General features: G+C 50.8%; 1 protein-coding gene across 3 annotated transcripts in view; it reads right to left on the reverse strand.

Moving 5' to 3' along the window:
* The window catches only part of Syne3 (spectrin repeat containing nuclear envelope family member 3), an 80,528-nt gene extending 64,635 nt beyond the window's left edge, over window positions 1-15,893 (reverse strand). Inside the window, exon 1 of one of the 3 annotated variants that reach the window (XM_021179379.2) lies at window positions 15,820-15,893. The gene's annotated coding sequence lies outside the window, so the exon portion shown is untranslated. Of the gene's footprint in view, window positions 1-1,944; window positions 2,025-15,810 lie in introns of those variants that run through there. The other 2 variants (XM_029484594.1, XM_021179380.2) reach the window with 2 other exon arrangements.
* Between the last annotated feature and the right edge of the window lie 7,570 nt (window positions 15,894-23,463).

Consider the following 23,463-nt stretch of genomic DNA (forward strand, 5'->3'; position numbering starts at 1 on the left):
GAGGAGAGGAGAGGAGAGGAGAGGAGAGGAGAGGAGAGGAGAGGAGTCAAGTATAACATTCACTATTCACTATCCTGTACCTAAGATTGGCTTCCAAGTCCTCCGAGTGACAACTAAGTCTGGCTTCCTCATCTACTGGCTGTGCAGCCTCAGGGTATTGACCTCTCGGCTCCTGCATTTCCTTATGTGTAAGGTGGGTGGCTTCATATTCAATCTGAGGAAAACATCTTCACCAGTTCTCAGGTCCTATAAAACAGCCCAAGGCACTTGGGAGGGCCAGGCTGTGGGGGGATAAGGGAAAGACTGGAGAAGCACATGATGGGGGTGGGGGAAGGGCACACCAGGGCACCTCCACTAGTTTTTTGGAGAATCCTCCAGAGAGTGTGAGCCTGAGTCTTTTAGCACAGAGTCCTCCAACAGTCACACGGCAAGAAGCCTGGGCTGCTCAAAACCGCTCAGCTCTGCACTGCTCACCGCCTTCCAACACTGGCTGCTTGTCTCGGGAACCCATGCAGCTCCCAGGCTCAGTCTAGCTTGCCTCTGCTCCCGAGGACCCCTTCTCTTTCCCTGCCTCCCTAGCCCCCATGAGCTGTCATCCCTGCTTCCAGGAAGTCTACCAAGTGTCCAGCAGAGTCCACATGAACTCCTTGAAATCCTCCTACTCTAACTAGGTAAGAAATCCATGGTGGGTACAGAGTGGTTAAGTAACCCGAGCAAGATCACACAGCAAGTCATTCTGGGGACTTGTCCTTCCTGCAGTCCCTTGGGAGGAGCGGGCCTGAGTCTTTTGGGGGAGCCACTTAGTTCCCACAAACCAGGCAGCCCCTTCATGTTGGGCCACAAAGAGGTGGGGAGAGAGAGTCCATCTCTAGGCACGCGCACCCTTGGATTTACACAGATAGGTGTCAGCCTGATGTTTCCAAGCCTTAGCAAGAACAGACATATTTGAATTGTAATCCCCACAGCCTGCCAGTCCCGACTCTTGGCCCCTGGGGAAATGAAGGCTCCTAGGAGGTGGTCTCCGATGCTCTGTGGGTCTTGCTACAGGTTGGGCTGTGACTTCTCACTTGACCCTATGGGTGTCACCTCACACCCTCCGCAGAATGGGAACTATGTAAAAGCCCTAGGCAGTAGAAGTGTGACGCCCCCCTCCCCCAGATCCTAGGGAGGGGTTTGTTTCCCAAGCGCTGACTGCGCTGGCTTCAGCCTCAGTGGGGACAGACTGTGTCCCTCCTTTCTCCCCTCCCCTTTGCCTCCCTCTGTGGAAGCTTGTGTTGGGTGAACTTCCAGTCAGACCCAAGAGAGAGGCTGTTGTGTGCAGAGCTGAGAGCTGATCAACACCTGCTCTCTCTTCAACTAAAGGAAGCTGGGAGGCTTTGACTCTCTCTCTGGAGCACCTGAGGGCAGCCACCTAGCTGGTGGGAAAGCATGGTCAGCTGGTAAGCCCTGATCCATACCTCCTCTGGGGGTGGGGCATGCATGCACGCATACACACACACACATGCAAGCACGCACTGTGCACACAAGCCCACCCAGCTCTCTAAACTGCCTTCTCCCTCCTTTCAGACAATGCTGGCTTTAACTGAGTTCCTGGAAGAAACTGGTGGCCACAGGCTTTGCATGAAAGGCAAATGCCATAGTCCCCAAGTGGACCCACATAGAGCCGAAGTGCTACCACCTCATGGCAGGAGGCAGTACTTTGGTCACAAAGGAGGGCACCTTATATTTGGGCCTAGGCTGTTTGTGCTTCCCCTATAACTGCTAAAACAGCTGGAGGGGTTCTAGGACTGACCATGTGTGTGTATGCATGTACGTACATATGTATGTATGTATTATGTGTGCACACACACATGTGCACATATGATGGGGGAGGAATGTATGTGCCATAGCGTGTGTATGGAGGTCAGAGGACAGCTTTGTAGCTTCAGCTCTTTCCAGCCTTACCTGGGTTCCTGAGAACGCGCCGTGTGGCCGTGTGGTCAGCTTTCAGAGTAAACACCTCTACCTGCTGAGCCGTCTTACTGTCCGGGGCGGGCAGCACTCATGACCTGCTGTCATGTTTCTGTGTATCTGCTGAGCTGCCAGGCCACACCCATCCCAGGAACTGTGACTGGCCTAAAACATTTGTAGATGACATTATGATGACAGCGTAGTGTCAAAAGGTTGGACACACACTTAGGGCTGGGGAGATGGCCAAGTCATCGAGGGACCGGCCACACAAGTGTGAAGACTTACGTTCTGTAGTGATCTAAAGGAAAACGCCCCCTGTAGGCTCATAGGGAGTTTCATAATTTGAAAGGATTAGGACAGGTGGCCTTGTTGGAGTGGGTGTGGCCTTGTTGAAGGAAGTGTGATACTGGAGATGGGCTTTGGAGTTTTTAATGCTTAAGCCAAGCCCAGTGTCTCTCTTCCTACTGCCTCCTGATACAGACGTAGAACTCTTGGCTTTTCCTCCAGCAACATGTCTGCCTGTGTGCCTCCACAGTCCCTGCCATGACAAGAATGGACTAAACTTCTGAACCTATAAGCCAGCCCCAAGTACCCCCAATCAAATGCTTTTCTTTATAAGAGTTGCCGTGGTCATCGTGTCTTTCTACAGCAATAGAAACCCTAATTAAAACAACAAGCACCATTCCCAAAACCCATTTAAAAAGCTGGGTATGCCGATGTACTTGATGGGGAGGCAGAGACAGAATGGTCCTGAGCCAAGTAGGCAGTCTACTAGGCAAGCTCCAGGCCAATTAAAGACTTTGTCTCACACCCAAGATTGGCATCAACCTACAAACACACAGAGAGAGAGAGAGAGAGAGAGAGACAGAGACAGAGAGAGACGGAGAGAGAGAGGCAGGCAGACAAAACAAAAGGAGACCTCTGAACTGTAGTTCCTTCTAGACTGTCAATTCCAATGCAACCACACCTTTTCCAGTCCTGCCCATCTCTCAGTCTCCCTACCCAGGGCAGTGCCTGGCACACAGGACACCTTCAGAGAGAATGAAAGAGCCAGCTTCCCCTGTTAGAAGAGAGCTTCACTCATCGTGTGGAAACAGATTTGCAGGGCTTCCTTGCTATGCAGCTCACTCAAGCACCACAAGCACCACAAGCAAATTAGAGAGAGAGAGAGAGAGAGAGAGGCTGAGCCAGGGTCAGTGAGAGGGGACTCTGTGGGGAGAGGACTTTGCTCAGGAAGAGGAAGGTAAGAGAGAAGAAGAGTGGCGGCGGCTGGGAAAGGCTCACACGCGGAGCAGGAACATATGCAAAGCATGAACTACCTTCCCAGTCTTTTGTCTCCAGCACGGAGGAAACAACGAAGACCCTGCAGCCCACACATCCACAGGGACAGGAATTATTAAGCACAGGGTTCCAGACAGGCAGGGTTGGCCCCAGGACAAGAAAGCTTCCACTTTCCCAGCAGAGAGAGGAACAGGGCCTTGGAGACTTCTAGAACATGGAAGTCCAAAGGAGAGCTACCACTCACATCCATCCCTAGTCAGAACCGCGGGGCTAACCTGGGGTAATGTCCACCATCTGATCTGGGTGATCACTGGTCCTGGTTAGGTGGGCACTTTTTTAATACTAAGCTCAGATGAATATTCTATCTGAGGCGAATTGAGAACAGCTGACCAGCCACTTCCACCTTCCTCTCCCCTCCCGAGGTCTGCCCGGCCCCTCCTCTCTCAGCCACTCCCAGAGTCCTGCAGCCTGCAGTATGCTCTCAGAGGCAGCCAGAGACCAAGCAGCTTGTCCTGGGGACCACAAGGGATGGCTTCACTAGAGACCAATGCCTGGGTGTCCCCATCTCTAGCAGATGCACAAGACCCTGGCTCAGTTCATCCTGCTTCTAAAGACAGCTGCCTCGGATCAGGCATTGCCTCCCACGCCCGAGTTTTATCTCCCGAGGCCTCCTCCCAAGCCTGATTTGACATTCAGAGAGTGATGCTGCCCAGCAAACACACACCCAGGGAACTGAGGCAGCAGCATCCCTGAGGACACACCCATCTCCACAACACAGAGAAAACCAAAGCTACCAGAGCATGCTGCCCATGCCTGGAATCCCAGCACTTGGGAGGCTGAGGCAGGAGGATTGCCACAAGTTTAAGACCAGCCTAGGTTAAAAAGCAATTATCAAGTCGGGGCTACACAAGACTTAAAAACTTAGAAACAAATAAAACAACACATAAAAATTAGTAATCATCATACTATAAAGTGAAATTTGATGCTGAATTTTAAAATACAAAACACCAAGGTTAAATCTTGCCAGAGATTTATCTCCAGTGTTCGCTTCACAACACCCGGAAGACAATATTCTTTCAAACGGACATTCCAGAATCCTGGTTTTAGAACCTTCTGGAACCTCCCTCACCTGTCCAGAAGAAACTCAGAAAAACATGATCCTTCCCAAATGTTTGTCTGTAGGCTGGAGCCTCTAAACTGGAACTCTATGTGAAGATGCACCCTCAGTTTGGAGCCACCCCTAGCTGTGGGACCCCCTCAACAATGCTGGTCCTCCAAGACTGCCAGGCACAGCAGGAAGGAGATATGAGAGCCCTCACCCCAGGGTAAAGGCGCTGATTAAATTAATCCGGTCAGCAAGCTCCCAGATCAACTGGATGTAATCTCCTGCAGGGCCCTGCAAGGGCATTGTTCAGAAAGAGCTGGGTATTTGCTGAGCAAATGAGCGAATAGGTTATCTAACCCTAGCTCCCAGTCAGTCAGCAGTCACAGCACTGAGACCTGCTTCAGACCACTGTGGCTGGACTCAAACTCATGGCGATGCTCCTGTCTCAGCCTCCCAACACACAAGGACTACAGGTATGAACCATGTTCAGTCCTGGGAACCCGCAGGGTTCTACCCTGCAGCTCAGGGCTCCTGAATGACCAGTTGTCTGTGTTTCGGGAAGGTACCAGGCCCCTGTGGGCACTGAAGTCTTGTAATATATTCACCAAATTTACAGGACAATAATGGCTCCAGGGAAAGATCTTGACGACCAGATAGAGCATCTCAGAATGCTTTGGGGAAGAGGCAAACACATCATGTTGAAAGAATTCTCCACACCAATCCCAAGGGCTGACGTAAAGCCTCCTGGGAAACTCCTTGGTTAACCCTCAACCACTCCAGTGTAGCCTAGCTCCCTGGATCCTAGGTCCTGGGTCCTCAGCACCTGAGGTGAGGTTTCCTTCAGGGTGTCCGCCCCACCCTTCAGCCACGCGTACACAGGACATGCCCGGACCTGCACGGGCTCAGTCTCCCCAGCATGGGGCAGGGTTGCCAGAGGCCCTGCAAGCAGGCCTCAAAGCAATGAAAGAAGCCGAGCCGAACACAAAAAGTGCAGATGGCTGCTTCATTCACGCCTGACTTACATTTATATTAAAGGGAAACTTTGTATCTTTCCCTCAAATGAGGAAACAGGATCAATGGTGAGTCTATTACACATCCTAAGAAATTAGCCAGCTGGACAGACACATACCCAAGAACCTCTTCTGTTTGCACAGAAGTCTGCACCTTGACAGAGAGAGAAGGAAGTAACAGAAAGAGGGCACATTAGTGCCACCCTGAAGTGTCCCCAACTGTCCCAGGCCAACCCAGGGCTCTCAACTATCCCTGCCCATCAGGATTGCCTAAGTTTCCAGAAGAAACAACCTCACTTCCAGAGACTTCTACTGGCAGCGCAAGTGACCATGAAAACATCCTATAAACAGAATTGTTCAAAGAACCAGAAAGGGCCAGGGATGTAGGTCAGGGAGCAGAGAGAGTTCTTGGGTAGCACACACACAGCCCGGATTGCCAGCACCACCTATACCAAGCAAGTGTGGTGGCGGCACACGCCTGTAATCCCAGCACTTTGGAGGTGGAGGCAGGAGGAACAAGGAGGTCAAGGTTGTCCCTGTCTATGCTCTGGTGCCTTCAGCTTGTAATGCCCCTGTTCTGAGTTCTACATCCAGAACCAGGAAGATCGAGGCTAGAAACCAGACAGCAGGTCCCGATGTGATGTGCTGGGTCCCACTGTAGAGACCTTGACACTTGCCACACCCAGGTCTAAAGACAGCTGTGATTAAGGAATGTAGCCTGCATCCTGTCACCTGAGCTGAGGGCAGAGTCACCTGCAGCTGTGCCAGCTCAACTCTCTGCAGGTGCAGTGGGTGGAGGAGGCAAAAATGCTCAGCTACCTGCAGCCTTTCCTTCAGGCTTGGGAGCACCCTCCTCCCAGCTTGGGAGCACCGTCCTCCCCACTTGGGAGCACCCTCCTCCAGAGTTGGGAGCACCCAGGAAAATGGGTAGGGGTGCCCTGAGAGGATGGATGTTCAGGGGTCAGGGAAGGTGTGGCCAGCCCCCCAGGACAGGTGAGTTAGCCCCATACAAGACAACTAGGAGACAGCCAAGATATACTGCAGGCAAGAGAACCAGGGTTCCCACCAGGTCTGTCAGATTGTACTTCAGGCCCAGGAGGAGGAGAAAGAAACTGATTAAATAGAAAGTGGAGTCGACCTTTGCGTAGGAGGAGAGATGATGTAAGAAGTACTTTGCTCTGTGGGGTGAACAAACAACCTGATGACTCCTGGCCTCTTGGGGTGGGGGTGGGGGACTCATGACACAGACCCAGCCAGATGACTCTGCAGGTAGGGGGGCCTACTACCAAGCCTGACAAACCTGAGTTCCATTCTCTCGGACCCACATGGCAGGAGGAGAGAACAGGTTTTCCAGGCAGTGCACGAAGTCTTCCCTGATACACGGCCCTCACTCACCCAATCCACTGAGCTTCTCTGCCTCCAGGCTATCACCCCCTGGGGTGGCCGATGTTTATGGCACCTTCTCACCCACCAAACTGTTTCCACAGAGCAGGGATGTGTCCCTGGCATCTTGCTACCCATTCCAGCTCAGTCAAGGTCAAGTACATCGAAGGAATGCAGTAGTCCAGGGTATGTGGGTTACAGGGCGGAAGAGCCCAGATCCCAGCCACAAACACGTGTCTCTCTGGCTTCCAGACCACAGCCAGCTCCTGCTAGGAGCTTCATGACTAATCTTGCCACTTCCTGTGGGTGACAAACACAGGAACTGAGGACCATCCTCAGTCCTTGTCACTGAAGCCAAGAACTCACCCAGGAATAGCCAGCCTGGACACCTGGGTGATTTTACCCAGAGAAGCAGGAATAAGGGAGACTTCCAGAAAGAACTTAAAAAATATATATATATCATCCATTCCTTAAAATCAGCTCCAAGCAACGTTGAGTTTGAAGTCCATAAATAGGCAAGCAAATTACACAATCAGGCTGGCTGCTCAGTGCTCGGTGAACAACCGACCGTTTAACCTGGCAACCCCAACTGGCTCACGGGCTACCTACAAACCTCCAGCCTGTGGTCAGCAAGTCTCAATAGCTAACGAACAGGATGCAAATGTAGGGAAAAATGGCCAGGGAACAGGCATGGTGCTCCGGCATAGGGCCCTAGCTCTGGGGGACCTATGACATTGCTGGGCCCATGCATGGTCTTGGGGATTTCCTCTGAGAAATGGCTTGGCACAGGGGAGGCCCTGGAGTTTCACAGGATCTGCCTGGCTGGAAGGCTGAAGGCTAGGGGGGTTTGCTCTCCGTTTTCATAATCAAGTTGTGGAGTCTGGATCCAAGCACCTGAATTCAACTCCTAACTGCACTGGCACCTGAAGATGATGAGGGTGGGTTATTTAACACTCTTCCAAAAAGAGTGATGTCAGCACGTCTCTCTGAATAGCTGTGGGCCGAACAGGAGGAGAGGTAAAGAACACTATGCACAATCAATGCTGGCCCTAGCAAGTAAGTGCCCGGAAGAGGCTGGCTGTCATGGCGGACTGGGCAGGGAATCTCCTATATCGCTCACTCACTCCATTACCATCCTCGTGAATCATTCCACAGGCACATTCGGCCCTCCGCATCCACAGCGCCTTCAGCCAAGGATGCAACCAGACAGACAGAAAATACTGGCAGAACAAATGGTGCATCTGTCCTGAGCGGACTTGGCTTTCATTTCCCTAAGTAACACAGCCAAGCAACTATCCACATGGCATTTACCTTGGGCTGGGATTGTAAGCAACCCAGAGGGGATTTCAAGTGCACGAGAGCCGGTGTGATGGCTCATGCTGTAATCCCTGGCCTTGGAAGAGTGAGGCAGGTGAATCACAGTGAGTTTCATGTCAGCCTGAGCTACACAGTAAGAGCTGGGGCTAGTGGTGCTTGTCTGTAATTATAAGCATGTGAAGATTGAGGCAGGAGGATTTCAAGTTCCAGACAGGCTTGGATTATACAGACAGACCTTGTCTAAGAACAATCAGAAGCACACTATAAAGAAAGGCTGTTCGTGTGGAGTGTGTGTAGCACGTATAAGTTACAAAAAGACCGGTTTTATATCAGGGTCTCTGTGTCACTGTTTTGGTGTCTAAGATAGCTAATCTTCATTATCCACATGACTGATTATGGCATCACCATGGTAATGAACCACTGGGTGTGGCTAGGAAGGTGTTTCCAGAAAGGTTTACCTGAAGAGGGAAGACCCACCTTGAAGATGGGCAGCAATGCCCATGGGCTGGGGGTCCTGGGCTAAATTAAAAAGAGAAAGGAAGAAAGGAAGCCAAGCAAGCCACACTGTCCCTGTCAGTAACAGACTGTGCCTCCAACCGCAAGCCAGGATAAACCGTCCCTTCCTGACATCGCTTTCCAGCAGGTGCTCTGTCGCAACTCAGCCAATACCTTCAGGATTCGGAGAACCAGCCCTCTGGGAGACACCAGAGGGATTATACAGTGTAGCAAAGCTGTAGTTGTCTGCCCTGCCCTGGGTCACTCAAGTTCTGTAGAGGAGGCAGACAATAGGCACAGCTGCAGACCCAGGGCTCATGTTTCAGACAGCGCTGGGTTGACAGTGGCCCAGACATAAGAACATCCCCTGCTGGCCAGTGCTCAGAGGAGCTACTGTGTGGACAGAAAGATCTCTCAGGGGCTGGGACCAGGAGCTGAGATCCAAATGGAAAGGCTGGGGCGGGGGGTTGAGGTCCCAGCAAAGAAGACTCTACCAGTGAGGCCAATGTGTCGTCGTCAAGGTCCCAGTGTTGGTTCTCAGAGCCTTGACTGACAAGAGTCACGAGAGATAAGGACAGGTGTCCCACTTGTCTTGGATCTTCCCTCCAGAGCTCACTGAGGTTCTGAGTATCCTGGAAACACTAAGGTCTGCCCCGCCCACTTCATTCCACAGCCCGGGCATCTGTTCCCCGCTAGCATTTGTCAGGTCCTGGCTAGGCTGGAAAGCCTTTTGTCTAAGTCATAATTATAGCCACCTCTCTGTGGGCTGCCAGTAAGCTGTGAAGATGAATGAGCAACAGGCGGGCGTGGGGGGGGGGGGGGGGGGGGGGGGGGGGGGGGGGGGGGGGGGGGGGGGGGGGGGGGGGGGGGGGAGGATGACCAGAATTGAGTTCTGGAAACCATCGATCAAGTATCAATAGCAAAGGACAAGAGAACGGGAAACGGAAATCAGAATCCCATGGTGGAACTTCTAGGAGGTGCTCTCTACCAGATGTGGGAGGAATAGCCCCGGAAGAGCAGCTGGCAGAAGTAACCGCTTGCCACAGGTAGAGAGGGGAGGAAAGTCAGAACAGATTTCGGGGTTTTGTGGAACCCTAAAGCAACCTGGGGGCAGATGGGCGGGCAGACCCAACGCTTAGGGAAAGCGAGAGGAGTCTAAGAAATCTGTTTCCTTTCTGTTGCATGGGCAGTCTGCAGCAGCCGATCTCACATCCCCTAACACCCACTGCGAGGCTTCCAAGTGAGCAAACTTCACAGAGACCCAAGTAGAGCCTCCCATCTTAAAGAGCTGGCAATTACAACTGGTGAAGGTCAGATGCCAGCTCCTCCCCTCATGGAAGAGAGAGGCTTCCTCAGTGAGTCAGCTATGGTATTATTCTAATAAATGTTTCTTGGGAGGGGCTCAGCCATTTCAGATCTCACATAAAACTGGTGGCTTAAGTGGAGTCCCACCACTCCCAGCTCAGCCATGATGGCTAGGGCCTAACTCAGGGAACCAAACTTCCCATCTACGGGTGGCCATGATGTCACACAACCACCAGCAATGGCATGGGGTGCTCGGGAAGGTGACTGTGTGAGAGAGCTTTGGGTGAGAGTCAGGAGGTCCTTTTGAGACCCTGAGGTACCAGAAGACTTTAGCCAGTGAGGCTGGGGAGATGGCTCAGTTGGTAAATTGCTTGACTTATAAGCACAAGAGCCTGAATTTCATCCCTGGAACCTACATTTTCAAAAAGGTGGGGGTTGGGGGAGGGATGGTTCACACTTGCAATCCCAGTATTGGGTGGGCAGCAGACAGGAGGATTCCCTGAAGTAAAGACAGAAAAACACTCGGGCTCCTTGGCCAGCCAGTCTAGCTATATCAGGCAAATCTGAGGTCAGTGAGATACCCTGTTTCAAAAATCAAGATAGCCAGCACCTAAGGAACAAATTCCCTAGGTTAATTCCTGGAAACCACACACACACACATACACACACACACACACACACACACCACAAGACAACTATTATGTCTGCTTATCAGTCAAGGTTATCTAGAGTGTCCAGAGTGGGAAAAAAAAATTCTGAAATGTTTGTTCTCTCCGCTGCAGCTGCCACTTCTGAACACAAGTTGAACATCCCTAATCTGAAAATGGGAAATACTCCAAAATCCAGAACATTACAAGTACCACCGTGATAGATGCCACACTTGACCTGGAGTGTTCAAAGCACAAAGGTACTAAAGAGTATTTAACGCACAAGGTACCTAGGACACACACACAGGTAGGTGCCTTTCTAGAGGGCGGGCCAGAAGAACATCCTCCGATGGGAACAGAGGAAGTCACTAGGAATCTGAGGGTGTGCCAGATATACCTGGACAAAACCAGGCAGGCCTTGGGTGCACCCCACCTCTGTCCTGCAGACAACGCGTCCTGGGCATGAGGCGGTGTGTCCGGGCTGGGCTGTCAGCTCAGAGGCGCCTGCAACCTGACAGCTGCAAGGACGCCGCCCATTTGTTTTCTACAAGGCCATTTCCCTGTGGCCTGCCAGGCTGGGCCAGCCAGAGTTTCTGCTTCTCGGGGGTGAGAAACAACATGTTTCCAGCCCAGCACATGAGAAAGGAAAGAGCTATCTCTTCCATTCTCACTGTAGTTCTCTTGCCCTACCATCACCTGAGAGGAAGTCTGGAAGAGAGCATCCCTCCTCTATGAACCTAATTCCCCAACAACAGCAAACCAGCACTGACCATACCCAGGACACTATGAAGTCTGAGGATGAATTATCACGCAGGATGAGAAAGCAGCTGCCTTAGAGGACTTGGAAAGGAGACTCCGAGCCAAACTCGAGTACCGCCTTCGGTGATGTTTCTATTCATGAGTCACCTTGCACACTGTGGCTTTCCAGACTTCTTAAAAATGAAAACCGTCAAATCAGAGTCGTCTCACGCATGACACCTGTGCCTCCTTCACCTGTCCCCAGGAGGAGGCTGAGATCCCAGGGTGTCAGGCTAGTGTGACAGGTGGTATCCTTATGAGAGTCATGCACAGGTGGGACTAGCCATTGTGAACTGTCCCACTTGTGCACCTGTGCCCTATTGTTGACCTTGGCCAGGGCACTTCTCCAGGTTGCTAAACCAGCCAGCTGGACCAGGTGACCTGAGGTTCCCTCCCAGCTCAGAAATGTCAGAATTTTATGATTGAGAAGTGTAAATCATTAGGTCAGAACTTTAAGACATTCTGTTTTTAATTCGAGATTCCCAGCTTTGCCATGGTGAGGTCTTGTAGGACAAACGAAGGAGGAAGTTGTTTCTCTGCAATAAAAGGAACTCGTGTGTCACACAGCGGGGCTAGTGTTTGCATTTATAAACCCAGCCAGACAGCCATTCAAGTCCAATGAATAATTCTCTCAAAGACTCTGGGCATGTTCATTACTATCTTTCCATAGCATTTATACCATTCGAGATGGGATATAATGGCAACTATGTGTCCTAGTTACAATGATAGAATATAAAAATATTTTTAAAATACACAAAGATGGTTCAGTGGCTAAAAGCACTAGCAGGCAAGCCTGATAATGTGAGTTCCATCATCCCCCAACCCCACACGGTGGAAGGAAAAACCACAGAGTCCTGAAAGATATTCTCTGGCCTCCACACACGTGTCATGGCATGCATATGCATTTACATACAATAAGTGAACGTGACAAACACTTTACATGCTTTTGAAATACACACACACACACACACACACACACACACACAGTACTGAGCTGAAGAACAGAACAGAATGGACCCTGCTGAGAAGGGAACAGGCTCATCCCTCAGCAGCCACACAGGCTCACATGAGCATCTCTTTGCTACTGGCTTAAACCGGACACAGCGAGGCAGGTCTATAGCCCCAGCAAGTCTAGAGTGGAAGCAGGAGATTGTGAGTTCAAGGCTGGCTTGGTTTACATATGGAAACCCTGTCTCAAAATAACAAACTCAGCCTAAGAATGTAGCCGACTTGGTGGAGTGCTTACACAGCATGCAGGAAGTCCTAGCTCTGATTCCCCCGGCACCACATACACCAGGTGTGGTAGCACCTGCCTGTAATTCTACCACAGGGGAGGGAGAGACAGGAGGGTCAGGAGTTCAAGGTCCTCCTCAGCTCTCAGCTACCTACTTATTCAGGGCACCCTAGTCTACAGGAACTCTCTTTACCTGACTCAAAAAAAAAAAAGAGCCATTCAGTGGTGGCGCACACCTTTAATCCCAGCACTTGGGAGGCAGAGACAGGTGGATTTCTGAGTTTGGGGCCAGCCTGGTCTATAGAGTGATTTCCAGGACAGCCAGAGCTGCTCAAAAAACAAAACAACAGCAACAACAACAACAACAAAAGAAAAGACAAAAACTTAATGAATCTCCACAACTGCTATACAAATTAGAATACAGAAAAATACTTAGCAAGTGACTGCAGAGTGATCTCTATCTTAACTGCCAGCATGCTTGTAGTCCTGCTTCTGGCCAACCACGGTGGCATTCGATGTGATTTCCAGTTAAGGTAGTCTATCCCACACTCCTTTCGGGCATGGCTTTTGTTCAGCTCACCAACAGCCTAATGCTTTGAGCTTTGGAGTCTCCTCTGCTGCTCCCTCATGGACTTAGGAGATGCTAGGCTTCTGAAGTTTGGGCACCAGGCAGAGTCTAGGAGACTCGATGTAAAGGCAGTAAAACAAGTAAGAATGCGAGGGCAGGTGCTGCCTTTGGTCTAACCTGCCCCTCTAGGCTCTGGGCGACATTGCCCTGATTTACCTTCTCAGACACCCTGGAAGGGATTGGCATTACATCAGAGAAGAGTAAATCAGGACTCCAGATTTGGAGGCCTGTCCCCACCTGCTTCCTACCGCACAGTCTCAGGCATGGCCACTAAGTCCAAAGCAAAGAATCCTGAGGTTGGGAGGTACCATGTCCCTTACTTCTGTCTGTTCCTCCTGGGTCCTGTCTTGGTGCCAAAACTGCACTGATGTTATAGGTGGGTGGGAAATGTTCACAATGCATGTTTCCATTTCTTTCCATCAGCGACTTGATGATGACTGGGATCCGCCTGATCTGCAGTTTTTCCAGTGACTAACACACAACATCACCCTCAGATTGTCCAGGACAGGGTGTGGAGAGTATTGAACAGCATTGAGTCAAAGGTCTGGAGTTCAAATCCTGGACCGCTCACACAGCCAGCGGATAGTAGTATCAGTCTCCTCCCCTGTGGGATGCTAGTGCTGCCATCCTGGCATCCTGCCAGGGGACACAGGAAGTGTACAAGAGGACACACGAATCCTAAGACTCCACAGCCACACCTGAATGCCTCTATGGTCTCTCTGTGATCTCCCTCCTTCCCAGAGTCAAGGACAAGCGTTCAATATTGAGAGGACATCGGGGAAGTGATCCAGAGCATGGACTGTTTAACAGATTTGGGGAAATCAAGGCAGAGAGGAAAAGAGCAGAACAGAGAAGATCCCAGGTCTCCTGATCAAGCCCCGCCCCCCCCATCCACACCCCAAAACACCAAATCACTCATCCTTGCCATATCCACACCACACCCAACACCGTCTGTGAATCTCTCACCTACTGTTCATAAGCTTTATAACACAGGGGCTGAGGGGAGCTGGGGTGCCCCCTGTCTGAAGCTGACAGGTAAAACAACCAGCCCAAGGCTACATACTCAGGTGAGGCCAAAGTGGCCATCTGATTTGGCCACCCTTTCTCATAGCGAAATGACACCGGGGGGGGGGGGGCAGAGGCTTCGGGGCTTACAGACTCCACAGTCCTTTGGAGGTAATACTTCCCTGCCCAGTCATGCTGTCCAGTGTGACAACAGGCTCCCAGAGCAACCACAGGTCTCTGTATCACTAGGTGGAGGGGCTGCCCAGACAGGGCTGAGTCCATAGTCACTCGAAAGCGTGCAAAGCCTCCCAGGAGGGTGGGCAGTTGTTCCCATGGAGGCAGAACAGCTCTGCCACACCCTGAGGTCTTTGCCGCACTGAGGGGACAAAGGATCCTGGGTTCTCATCCCTCCCTCAGTAACTCCAGAAATAAGGCCTCCTGGTACATTCCTACACAGCCACCCCCAGAGGGGCCTCTCTGGCACGCGGGGAGCAGCTTGGCTCAGCTGTAACTGTCAGCAGGCCCGGGGAATGTGCGAGCCCACGTGTGCTAGAGTGTCCCTCTGGGGCACAGTTCACAGGAAACCCAGCAAAACAGCCCGCTGGCACAGATCACCTTCCTACCTCCCAGCTCCTGCCCCCTATGAGCTGTTGGCCCCTCCCCACTCCCCCAGCAAGAGGCGAGGCTAAGTAAGCTCTTCAAGAGAGCCAAGTTCCTGCGCAACACGGATCTAGACTGTGCCGCCTTGAGCAAGTCACGCCCCCTCTCTCTGCTTGTTTCTTCTCTTCTGGGTACACGAAAGGGGCTGTCCTGTGTGGCTGCAGCACGAGCATGACACACTGGTCTTGAGAAGAGTCGCTTTTTCCCACCCACGAAGGATGGGGTGTGACACTCCCCTTTGGTACTAAAGTCACCCCACAAGCATACCCTGGCTTTCCATTATAGAAAGAAGCCATCCCTACAGAGATGAAGCAGGGCTCCAAGACACTGGGGATACATCCCAGAGCCAAAGAGATTAAATGTTACGAACCCTGGACTGAATTCACTACTTTTCCGTTTTAAAGCAGAGGCCAACCAAGATGTGTGAGACATCCACTCAGGGAATGGGCTCCAGATCTGACTTCAAGCGTAGCCAACATATAAGTTCCCCTTAGAGTGGTTGAATGGGGATCAGCGAGGCTGTGCCGCTGGCCCAAGTCTGCACAACAAGGTGACTGAAAGAAACGGAGCGCGCCGGGTGGGACTTCCCTTTCTTACTGCGCGCTCTCGGGCTCTCCCTGGCGAGCTCGTAATTCCCAGAATGGGACATTCCGGGACCTGAGGACCTGTGAGTTGACAAGTCTGCCAGCCTCTAAAGGCGAAGAGGGGAGACCGAAGAAGCTACCTGGCCCCAGGGACGAGCAGCCCCCAGCACTGCGGCGTCTTGGGGCCAAGACTTTAGGGTGCCCAGGATTTCGCAGCGGGTGGAGCGGTTGCATTTGAACCGAAGCTCCGCCCGCCCGCAGCTGTCACGCTGGCCGCCGCCCCCGCGCGCCTCCCCTGCTCCCCAGACTTCCCGCGGCGCCGATCCCCGGGGACGCGTCAAGACAGGGGTACGCTGGAGACCCGGGCGCGATACCCCGCAGCCCCGTGCTGCCTCCCACCGCTCTGACCTTACTCACCCTGCCCGGAGCAGACCGAGTGCGGCGCCTCCGGCGGCTGGGCCGAGTCCCTCCTGCACCCTGCGTCCCGGGCGGCTCCGGGGCGGGGCGGGGCCGGGTCAGGGCGGGGCGGGGGACACCGCGACTGCCCCGCCCCCTTAGGGACCCGCCCGGAGCCCCGCCACACTGCAAATGGGGAACCAGGGCGGAGGACGAACCTCCCCGCTACAATTCTCAAACCAAAGTTCAGGAGGGCGGGAATACTGTGTCTGTCCATGCCAATCCAGACAGTCTCCAGATCCGATCCAGCGTCTTCATCTGCCTCCCGCCATTCCAAAGAGTCGTGGGGACCACCCAGGAGAAGGAGGCCCTCGGAAGGCTATTATCCTACCTGTCCAGACTTGGGGAGGGGATCAGAGGATGGCAGGTGCTACCCTCACAGAGCTGAGAGAGACACAGGCAACAGCACCAAGTACAAGAATGAAATGGCAGCCGTCAGTCAACCTGAGGCACTCTACGGAGCCCTTCCCACTCTCCAGTCTTCTAGCCACCCATACCGCGTGGGAACTTCCCAAAAAGCCCAAGCCCAAGAATGTCCATCTCCTCTCTCTGGTGTCCTGGCCTTGCTCACCCCACCCCCACCCCAAACCAATCAGCATCCTCCCATGCCATTGGCCAATCCCTGTTTTGGGCTCCACCCACTTAACCTTGCTTCGGAAGAGAAAGTGTTTCTCTTCTCTGCCTCAGGGCCTTTGCACTTGTAACTGCCTAGGGCCATTCTAACTCCACCAGTGGGATTTCAAGGATTTTCAAGTAGCAAGGCCCGCTCCCTCCCTCTGCCCTCAGACCTTGTTCAACCTCACTAAAACAAAACAAAACAAAACAAAACACCCTAGGGCTCCAGAGTTATCTCTTTCAGGCAGCAACAGATCCTTCCGATTGAGTCTGTGTCTTCTGAATGAAGCACCTGCTGCTAAAGAGAACACAACTTGGAAACCTAGTACCATGTGAGAGTCTGTCTTCGCGACCTAGGAGTGACCAGTCCACTTAATGGATAACAACAAAGTCTTCAACACAAGCCCAAGGTCAGCCACACGGTCGCCTTCTGTGGTTTCTTGGCAGAGCTGGCAGAATAAATAAATAAATGTAAAAGCCACTGTCCTAAGGAGATTAATTTGTCAAACAGAACCAGAGAGTAATGATACTAGGCGGGGGGGGGGGGGGGGGGGGGGGGGGAGTATTCTGGAAGAGGCAGAGTTAAGTAAAGCTCTAAGCTTAACACTGGAGGTGGACCCAATTTGAAGCAGAATGCCAAGAGGCTCAACCACGCCTTAGTTGGAGCCCATTCATTAAGTCATAATTACTTTGAGAAGATCTACACAAAGGTCCTCCCCTGGTCTAGCACAACAGCCAAGCAAGCAGTGACTAACAGTTACTATAATTCTCACCTTTGGATAAGGCTTTCAACCTGCATCCCTTTGTTAAATCCTTACTACCGCCCTCCTCTGAGCAGTTAGGAGAGCATAATTAGCTTTGTCTTAAAAGCCAGACACTGAGGGCTCAGGCACTTTGTTCTGGGATAGAGCTGTCTCTGCCACCTCTGTGAATAGCTGGAGCAAGCAATTGGCCCTAGGAAGTCCCATACCTGCAGTGAAAGCTGACCTAATGCAGCTAGACAGGCTACAAGCCTTTTAATCCTAGCACCCAGGAGGCAGAAGCTGACAGATCTCTGAGTTCAAGGCCAACCTGGTCTACAGAGGGAGTTCCAAGATAACCAGGGATACACAGAGAAACCTTGTCTTGAAAAACCAAAACTAAACAATCCATAAGCAAAAAAACCAAAGACGACAGTGCCAATCACCCCAATTCACAGACGGCAGCTGGTTACTCAACTCCGGTTCCCTCTTCTGTTAAAAGGGTCTAATCTAATAACAGACACTTGTATGGTTCTATGCCTGGTGTCTTCAGGTCTGCTTGGCAGGAGCTGTTGCTTTATGGTTCTGAGTCTGATGTGATGGCCAGGATCTCTGGTGTATGGCTGTGCCAAGTGTTTCATCTAACATCTCCAGAGCCAGCCATATGCAAGTCTCTGGGAATGTGGGGAGGGGTTTACAGAGATGAGCTGTCCTTTCCATGGGTAGGCCTTTCAGAGCAGTAGGAACCCAAACTCCAAGCCTTGCCTTTCTATTGTGTAGTAACTGAGTCAGGTAACCCCTTAGAATACTGGAGGGGGACAGCAATGGTGTTGCACAGGTAAAAACATATAAAAGCGGTAAATATGAACCCCAGAACTCCATCAGATATTAAAGTGCTGGGGAGACTGCTCAGTGGGTAAGTACTTAGCTGGGCAAGCATGAAGACTTGAGTGCTCATCACCAATGTTCCCATAAAAGCTCAACGCCATAGCACACATCTGTAAGACAGTGGAGGCAGGGGACGTGGACTGCAGGGGTTCTCTGTCTAGCCAGTGCAACTGAAACAAGCTCCAAGTTTCAGTGAGAGACCTTGCCTCAGACAAACAAGGTGGGATAGAGGGGGACAGTTGGTAGATGGTGACCTCTGGCTTCTACATGGAGACATGCACGCACACACCAAAAACACACGCACACACGCACACACACAGTGTTACATATATATTGATAGGTTGTTATCTTTGACTTGATACTTTTCACAACACTCTCTTGGCTTTTCATAAGTCTGATATGCGCATCCATCAAAACCGGACTTCACTATGTATACGTATTTATTGGTATCGTGGCTCTGGGTGGAACACACTGGGTGGCTACTCCCACACCGCAGCTTACTTTTTTAAAAGAATATTTTTAGTCTTGGGAACTTAGCACAGTGGTAGAGCATCGCCTAGCATGCACACAGTTTCTATCCTTAGCTCCAGTAAAAATTAAAATAAAAAAAATTTTTAATTACATTTTTTATTTAACTGATGTTGTCCAGTGCCGCAGTGAGCATGTGGAGGTCCTGGGGATCGAACTCAGGCCATGAGGCATGGCAGCAAACGCGGTTAACACTCAGCCATCTCCTTTTCCACTTCGTAGCAGCCCACGCATTTGGAAGAAGGACGCTGTACAAGCGTGGGGCGAAATTCTCAGCTAAGAAGGCATTAACGGCTGCTACAAAGTTTAAAAACGTATCTGGAAAGAAAATACTGGCAAACGGCTTGGGGAGAGCCCCGTTGTCATCTCTGGAATTGAGCACAGGAAACTCCGCCCGCGGAGGCCTCCCCTTTCAGAGGCAGCCTGGAGAGGCAACCGCAAGAAGGGGCACTAAAATTATGCCTTTCGGAAATTCTGACTCACTCGCTGTGGGGCTGTTTGTGCAAGGAAGGCAAAAATGTCTCCGAAAAAGTGAAGTTCCCACTGCTCCCACCCCTTCCCCTGGGCGTGCATGCGCCTCCACCAGCTCTCAGGCACTCTCGGGGAAGCAGGATCCCGTTCAATGAGCACAGCGAGTTCTTGGTCTGCTACACACGGGATCAGCGGGCCTCCCCAGCAGCTCCTGCATTCTGTAGGTGTGATTTCCTGTTTGTTTAGGTGTTCAGCCTCCACACGAGATTAAGGGGGAAAGTAGGGATGGCCTGGCGTTGCTTGTTGCTTCCTTTATACAGCCCTTTGTATGGATGAGTAAAGCGAGTCAAGAGCAGAGGAAAGAGGTGCCCTAGTCCAGAAATCCCAGGAGTGTCAGTGCTATCCTGCAATGTTTAGTCCCATTTCCTGGCTCCTGTCTGACTTCTCTTTCAGGGCTGGTTTTTAGGATAGCTGTTGGCTGAAACACTTATGCAAAGCTCTTTCTGGGGCGTCTGTCCAGTTCTGGGGTATCCGTTTCTGGGGTGCCCCAGAGAGCTGGTTCTCATCCCTAGTCTGCTCTCCACAGTTTTTAACAAAATAGTTTTGTGAGCCGGGCGTCGTGGCGCTCGCCTTTGATCCCGGCACTCGGGAGGCAGAGGCAGGCGGATTTCTGAGTTCGAGGCCAGCCTGGTCTACAGAGTGAGTTCCAGGACAGCCAGGGCTACACAGAGAAATCCTGTCTCCGGGGGGGGGGGGGGGGGGGGGGGGGGGGAGTTTTGTTTCTATGTTAGCATTTTCCAAAGGTTACTTTATAGCTCCCCATTGGGGTCCTGCAGGAGCCCACTGCCCTGGTAGGTGCAGCCTCTCATAGCTGCCTCTCTGCCCAGCACTCCCCAGGAACATTGACCTGCCTTGCTTTCAGAGTTTTCTGTGTGTGTTTGTTTTGTTTTGTTTTGTTTTGTTTTGTTTTGTTTTACTTTATGGTCTTGTGTTTGTTCTGCAGTGGTAGGAACCAAGCCTAGAGCCTCTGCGTGCTAGGCAAGCCCTCCACCAAAAGAACCATGGCCCCACCCCTCGCCTTGAATTTAGAACATTGAAATAGAGTATGGGGTTATGCATGGTTGGATTCTACAGTGTCTGACTGGGTTCTAGCCTTTTATCTGCCATGTTACTTCTGGTTTTGGGCTTCTTAAAATGTTCATAGGTTTGCTTGCCTGGTTGGTCAGTTACATGGCTGTTTTTTTTCTCACAAAGTCTTGCTACTCTGTAGCCCTAGCTATCCTTGTGCAGCCCGACCCCTTCTGGAATTTGTGGCAATCCACCTGTCTCAGCCTCCCAAGTAGTATGGGTCATCACTATTATAGGCAAAAAAAAAAAAAAAAAAGATTTTTCTCTTACTTAGCATCAGCCATCAATTTGACACAATCCAGGATAATGTAAGGGGATTTGAGTTAGGAGAGTCCCTCCATCAGATTGGTCTGTGAGCATCTTCTTGATGAAAGCTGCCTGAGCAGGAGCCAGTGAGCAGTGCTCCTCAGAGGTTCCTGCCTCTGCTCCTGCTTGTGTTCCTGCCCGATTTCTTCCAGTGATGGACACTGACCCGGAAATATGAGCCAAATAAGCCCTTTCCTGCCCGAGGTGCTCTTGGTCCCAGTGTTTATCACATCATCAGATGCAAAGGAGAACAATCTTTAATGTTAACAGTGTATGATGTAGCTCAGTTGGCAGAGCACTTGACAAACATCCGAGATGAGCACTGCATAAAACAGGCATGGTGGCACATGCCGGTGTCCCAGCACGTAGAAGTTGGGATCAGGAGAATGAGAAATTCAAGGTCATCCTTGGCTACACAGCGAGCTTGAGGTCTACCTGAATCAAAATAAAAAATAAAATAAAATAAAATAAAATAAAATGTTTCGTTAGTGTACAAACAATGGGTCTCTTTGTAACACTTCTTACTCACTCTCTATTTATATATTATATAATTGCATTATATTATATATATTTACATGTTGTTCTGCTGCACACATGGCACTCCCCCCCCCCACTCCTCCATCTTCTGGTTAATTCCTTCTGAGTTTTCCAGTCTGAGACAAGAGGAGAGCAGGAAAAACCATCACTTGCTTACCTCTCCAACTTAAGAAATTGTGAAAAATCTCAGGACCGGAGAGACGGCTCATCAGTCAAGAACACTGGCTGTTTTTCCAAAGTATCTGGGTCCTATTTCTAGCACCCACATGGTGGTCCATAGCCACATCTAACTCCAATTCCAGGGGCTCAGATGCCCTCTTTTGCCTTCCCTGGGCATCAGGAATGCACATGACTCACAGACACACATGTGTGGGGAATATCTTTACACATAATATTAAAAATTTTAAAGTGAGGATATTGATCTTGTTACACAAAAAACACCAGTCACTGTTGAGGGAAATATTTAAAAATGAACCCGCCAACTTTCCTCACTTCTGCTTCTCTCAACCCACCAGCTCTCTGGCCCCACCGGGCCATGTTCCCACACTAGTACCAGCACTATCGAGCCACAACACTACGGTTCTGTCCCACATTCCAGTAACCAGATAGATCCGCCATCCTCATGTTTTGATACCACAATACCCAGTAACCCGGTAAAAACAAGACTCAATGCTTATAGTTAACCAATCAGATTTATATATATCAACAAATTCTCAATATACAAGATGCCAATACAATAATTTCAGAACCAATTGATAATGATAAAAGCTGCCCAATATCCTAACCTTTATATCATAAGAACCTGTGGCTAGTCATAGCCGCGCTGATTCACATCAGCCACCATCTTCCTTCTCCCCACCCCACCCCCACCCCAGACTCTCTCTGTCTCTCTGCAACTCTTAGCTCTGCCTCCCTTTCCCCTGCCCTAATCACAGGCCTCCCACTGCCCTAATGTAATTAGATAGGGGAAAATCCTGGGACACACTGCGACTAGACATTGTTTCTGCTAAGTTCCATGGAAATAAAACATGCTAATCTACGGTTGATAAACTTTAATTCTGAAAGCGGAAAGCCTTCTGGAAGAGGCTTCCTGTGCATCTCCTGGAGAGCATCCAGCGCTACGCTCTCTGCTCCCACCGGCTTACTTTAAACGCGTTTAACTACGTGTTTTACTTGAAGATAATTGTAAACTTGCATGTAGTTACAAGACCTTGCGCAGTATCTCTCCCTGCCCAGTGCCCTTGCTGCCAGCATCTTGCAGAACAATGATAGAGTATCACAGGGAGGGACACTAACACAGCAGTCATCAAGACAAAACACTGTCACAGCGAGCTGCCAGCCTGTCCCATCTGCTTCTTTTAAATGCTGGAACCATCAACCAAACCATTTTCCTTTCTGTAGTTCCCCACCACCACCACCACCACCACCACACACACACACATTTTAAGATAGTTCTCTCTACTTCAGAGTTTGTAACCCCTGCATGCTGGAAGATGAGGCAAGAGGATTTAGAGCTCAAGGCCAGCCTGGGCTACATAATGAAACCATGTATCAGACACATACTGAATAGAACCTTTTAGGGTTGGCTCTTTCCACTCTGGTGTGAGCAAATCGTTAACATATTCCCCCTGCTGAGTCCTGGCCCAGGGTATGGATGAATGCTGGTTTAATCATCACCCTACAGAGGGACATTGGTTGCTTCTGGCTTGGTGCTCTCTTGTGAAGCCGCCCTAAGCGCTCTGCGCATGCGCCTTCCCATCCTGGGTTGTTTGGTATAGTCCCCATAGGCAACTCCACCCCGCTCTGTTCTTACTAATTGTTTATCCCTCCAATGTACTAACTAGGGGATGTTTGTGTGCCAGTAAATGCTCTGGGCTGAGCTCTGAATTGTAGAAATCCAATAAAAACAAATTACATTCCTGCAGAGCGTGTGGGGATAGCAACACAGGGGCATGTGGGATACTGAAATAACCAGGCTGTGCTGCGTCATGGACTTCCTGGAGGAATGTAGAGACAGAAGAAGGAGAAGGCCTGGGTGTTTGAGGCAAGGCCCTCTGGAGATTGTGAGTTGTGGGTTAAGCTTGGATGATGGGGAATACTAAAGATACTTTGTGCTTACTAAGGGCTTACCAGGAGGCAAGCAGTACTCTGATCCTTTGCCTGTGCCACCGCTCTTCTTGGGAGCCTTGATTGTCTTCTCACAATCAGGGAAAAGTGAAAATAACCCCTTGCCCACCGTCACCCAACTATCATGTGCCTGACCAGATATAAAATGGCCCTCCCCTCGTTCTCTCACCTTACCGTGTGTGTGTGTGTGTGTACTTATGTGCGCATGTGTGTATGTAAGTGTGTAAGTGTGTGTGTGTATGTATGTGTGTATGCATGTGTGTAT

This window comes from Mus caroli, chromosome 12 (genome assembly GCF_900094665.2).
Source record: "Mus caroli chromosome 12, CAROLI_EIJ_v1.1, whole genome shotgun sequence".
Lineage (NCBI taxonomy): Eukaryota > Metazoa > Chordata > Mammalia > Rodentia > Muridae > Mus > Mus caroli.